The following is a 5,221-nucleotide window of genomic DNA, read 5'->3' on the forward strand; positions in this document are numbered from 1 at the left end:
TAGTGCTGCTATGAACACAGGGGTACATAAGTTCTTTTGAATTGGGGTTTCAGAACTCTTCGGGAATAATTCTGGAAATGAGATAACTGGATCAAAGGGCAGTATCATTTTTAGTTTTTTTTTTTTGTTTTTTTTTAAGAAGTTCCATACCGTTTTCCATAGTGGTGGCACCAGTCTGCATTCCCACCAACAGTGCACTAGGGTTCCCATTTCTCCACATCCTCGTTAACACTTTTTGTTTCTTGATTTCTTGATGATGGCCATTCTGACGGGTGTAAAGTGGTATATCATTGTGGTTTTTATTTGCATCTCTCTGATTAGTGATGTTGAGCATTCTTTCCTTTCTTTTTCTTTTTAAGTATATTTTATTGATTATATTGCTACAATACTTCCAATTTATCCTTTTTTCTCCCCTCTGCCAAGCACTACCCCTCCCCCAGCATTCCAACACATACCCTGTCCATGCCCATGGATTATACATTGAAGTTCTCTGACTTCCGCCTTTCCTATATATTTTTAAAATAATTAATTAATTCGTTATTTTTTTAACAATAAAAAATAACAATCCTCCCCTCTGAGACTTAAGACCCTTTACAATCTTAGAAAGGACAATGGGTGAAGGTTTAGAGCTCCTCTAGTTGCTTCAAGTTGGACATGGTCGTCGTCCTACATACCCTTGAGTCCAGAAATCCCTAATAAGAGTGGGGGTATGGAGAGGAGGGTGGCCTTTCCACATGGGGAACGATCTTGCAGACTCCAGGTCATTTGGCTGTTTCTGGACAACTGTGTGCTTGGCTTACTAGGCTGGCATCCTTGTTGTATTCTGGGGGCAACAGATTTGGCAACAGGGTTAAAACACATCATTAAATCCATAACTAATAGATGACAAAAGGCAGGTAATAATTTTTCAATGTCCCACATTAGGGAAAAAAAGGGTTTCTTTGGAGGAAGATGTACCAGGCACGTCTCCCCTGTCCAAAACCCTTTTGTCCACTATACTTAGTTTGGTCTGAGGGAAATATATTGTTTTCTCCCTATCAGACCTCTGGGCCCTCTCTGTCAAACCCATTAGGATAGAAAAGAGAAACCGGTTTTAAAGTGAAGCCCACAGACCACCCCATACTTCACCAACAGAGCCACTTAGTTCAGCCAAACCATTGAGTTTCAGGAGGCAGCGCTGTAGACAGGATTAAGTGAGGCCTATACATATGGACAATCACTCAGGTAATGATATCATAGGCTTATGCCCTTTGAAAACAAAAAACAGATGTTAATTTATGGAACATAACGCACATACAAGTTTCTAAATCTGTAAGACTGTCTTATTGAAAAGACATTCAGTTGCAAGGCATTTGACATTCTTCCTGCTTGTAAATTAAACATCTTTGATGATGCCACAGACATAGTTTAACTTTCAAATGAAAACAAACTTTAAATGAAAATAAACTTTAAAGACAGTTAGCTACACTACTTTATAGTCTACCACTGAGCATTGTAATTTTACTTGGCTCACGATTTTTCTCCTTAAGATTACCCTCCTTGTCATTAAAGGGACTGCATTAAGTCCATTTTTAATTTATACTGTTCATTTACTAAAACACAACAAGAGCAGCAAATGATCACTTATGATATTTTGTTCTGTTTTGCTGGAACCTACCCAAGGAACATTTAGTGTGACCTTCAGTCTGCCCTTCAGGGCACAGAAGCTGAGCCACATACCTGTTGTGCAGTCTTGTCTGTAAAAACCTGTCTTTTACAAGTTCTTCAGGTTTTCCATTGTGCCTTAAGGTCCCTTCTAGCCATCTTTCAGAAAAGTAATCTTCATTCCTTCCCTGGAGAGATTGCCATGGACCACAAAAAAAAAAACAAAGGTACCAGGCCCTTTTTCTTGTGGCCTTTTTTTACCTTCGAAAGTCAATCCTAGTTCCTCAGGGCTTTTTGGTAACAACCATAGCCCAAGCATGCCTCCTTTAGGCATGATATTCCAGTCAAAGTCTTGGTCAACAAAACATCTATGAACAACTGGTATTATTAGTTTTATGCAACGAAACTTATGTCATTACTTACTTCTTCCGAATGCCAAATTCTGGAGGGATTTAATAGGGAGAAAAATATACAGTGTGAAGGAAAATTCTTGTCTTTCTAATATTTACTAAAATTGCATTTCAGTTCTTTATATTTTATTTTTCCCCCACAAACCATTGTTTGTTTTTCCATTACAGCTGTCCCATTCTTTTTCCTTATTGCTTCCCTGCACCCTGCCCACTCCTTCTCCCAGTCAGCCCCCACTCAGTTGTCCATGTCCGTGGGTCATTTCTATATGTTCTTCGGCTTGAGCCTTCCCTTTCTTACCCTCTTCTCTCCCTCCCTGACCCACCCTTGTCACTGTTAGTCTATTTTTTAATTACATACCTCTGGTTCAATTTTGATCATTTGTTTGTGATGTTCGTTAGTTTCTTGTAATAGGAGATAGCATAAGATATTTTTTTCGTTGCTGGGCTTATTTCACTAAGCATAATTATTTCTAGTGCCATCTACGTTGTGGCATGGTAAAAGTTCCTTCTTTCTTTCTGCTACATAGTACTCCATTGTGTAAATGTACCACATTTTTCTGATCTACTCATCTACAGATGGGCGCTAAGGTTGTTTCCAGCACTTGTCTATTGTAAATAGTGCTGCTATGAACATAGGGCTGCATAGGTTTTTTTGAATTGGTGTGTCAGGATTTTTCGGATATAATCCTAGCAATGGAATTGCTGGTTCAAAAGGCAGTTCTATTTTTAGTTTTGTGAGGAAATTCCAAAGTGTTTTCTATAGTGGCTGCACCAGTCTGGGTTCCCACCAGCAGTGTTCCAGGGTTCCCTATTCTCCACATCCTAAACACCACTTGCGGTTTGTTGATTTGTTGATGATGGCCATTCTAACCGGTGTTAGGTGGTATCTCATTGTGGTTTTTATTTGCATCTCTCTGATGTATAGTGATGTTGAGTGTTCTTTCATATGTCTATGGACTCTTTGTATGTCCTCTTTGTAGAAGTGTTTGTTCAGGTCCTTTACCCAAATTTTAATTGCGTTGTCTCTCTTCTTGGTGTTGAGTCTTATAAGTTCTTTATATATTTTGGAGATCAATTCCTTGTCTGCGGTATCATTGGCAAATATGTTTTCCCATATGACTGGTTCCCTTTTCATCTTGCTAATGTTTTCTTTTGCTGAGCAAAAACTCTTTAGTTTGATGTAGTCCCATTTGTTTATTCTTTCCTTTATTACCCTTGCCTTAGCAGATATATCAGCGAAAATGTTGCTACGTGGGATATCTGAAAATTTTCTGCCTATGTTTTCCTCTTAGACTTTTATGGTGCCACGACTTACATATAATTCTTTGATTCATCTTGAGTTCATTCGGGTGTACAGTGTAAGTTGGTGGTATAGTTTCTTTTCTTTTTTTTTTTTTTTTTTTTTGCATGTCTCTGTCCAGTTCTCCGAACACCATTTGTTGAAGAGGCTCTTCTCACTCCATTTGATGTTCTTTCCCCCTTTGTCACATATTAGTTGACCATATAGACCTGGGTTTATTTCTGGGCTCTCTATTCTGTTCCATTGATCTATACGTTTGTTCTTATGCCAGTACCAGACTGTTTTGATTATTGTGGCCTTGTAGTATACTTTGATATCAGGTGTGTGATTCCTCCTACTGTGTTCTTCTTCCTCAAGATTGCTTTGGCTGTTCAGGTTCCTTTTTGGTTACATATGAAATTTTTGAAGTATTTGTACTAGGTCTGTGAACTATGTCATTGGTACTTTAATAGGGGTTGCATTGAGTCTATAAATTGCTTTGGGTAGTTTGGACATTTTAATGATGCTGAATCTTCCCATCCATGAACATGGTATATGCTTCCATTTATTTATATCTTCCTTTATGTTTTTCTTCAGTGTTATGTACTTTTCTGAGTACAGGTCTTTTACCTCCTTGGTTAAGTTTATTCCTAGCTACTTTGTATTTCTTGTTGTTATGATAAATGGAATTTTTCTTTTAGTTTCTACCTCTTAAATTTTATTGTTCATGTACAGAAATGCCTTTGATTTCTGAATATTGACTTTGCACCCTCCTATTTGACCAAATTCACTTATTAGGTTGAGTAGCTTTTTTGTAGAGTGTATAGGGTTTTGTATGTACATTATCATGTCGTCTGTAAACTATGACAGTTTATCGTCCACTTTTCCAATTTGGATTCTTTTTATTTCTCTTTGTTATCTGATTTCTGTGGCTAGAACTTCCAAGACTATGTTGAATAGGAGTGGAAAGAGTAGACATCCTTGTCTTGTTCCTGACCTCAGGGGGAATGATTTCAAATTTTGCTCAATGAGTATGATGTTAGCTTCAGGTTTCTCATATATGGCCTTTATTATGTAGAGGTTTGCTCCATCTATTTCCATTTTGCTGAGAGTTTTCATCATAAATGAGTGTTGTACATTATCAAACACTTTTTCTGCATTTATTGATATGATCATGTGGTTTTTGTCTTTCATTTGTTTATGTGCTGTATTCGTTGTCGGCAGCCGTCCGTCTCGAGAGACGATGGTGTAGCTTCTTAAGAGTCTATCTGCACCGCCGAGAATGGCTGTGCAGTCCGACTCGGGAGTGACATGGTATCTGTCTCCTCCCGTGTTGAATCGACATCTTGTGATGACGCTGAAGCTACAGAGCCTGGGCAGGGTAATATGGAGGGTCTGCTGTTGCCCATGCAGCAGACCCCATGTGCTGTATTATGTTTATTGATTTGCAAATATTAAACCATCCTTGCATCCCTGGAATGAATCCCACTTGATCGTGGTGTATAATCTTTCTAATGTGTTGCTGGATCCAGTTTGCCAATACTTTGTTGAGGATTTTCCAATTCATGATCATCAACGATATTGGCCTGTAGTTTTCTTTCTTTGTTGTGTCTTGACCTGGTTTTGGAATTAGGGTAATACTGGCTTCATAGAACGAGTTTGGGAGTCTTCCCTCTTCTTGGGTCTTTTGGAATAGTCTGCAGAGGATAAGAGTTTGTTCTTTCCTATATTTTTTGTGAAATTCACCTGTGAAGCCTTCCAGTTTAGGTCTTTTGTGTTCCAGGAGTTTTTTATTACTGATTCAATTTCACTAGTTGTTATTGGTCTATTTAGGCTTTTTTCTTCTTCTTGGTTCAGTTTTGAATGATTAAATGTTTCCAGAAATTTA

This window comes from Furipterus horrens, unplaced genomic scaffold (assembly GCF_987537825.1).
Source record: "Furipterus horrens unplaced genomic scaffold, mFurHor1.1.pri manual_scaffold_17, whole genome shotgun sequence".
Classification (NCBI taxonomy): domain Eukaryota; kingdom Metazoa; phylum Chordata; class Mammalia; order Chiroptera; family Furipteridae; genus Furipterus; species Furipterus horrens.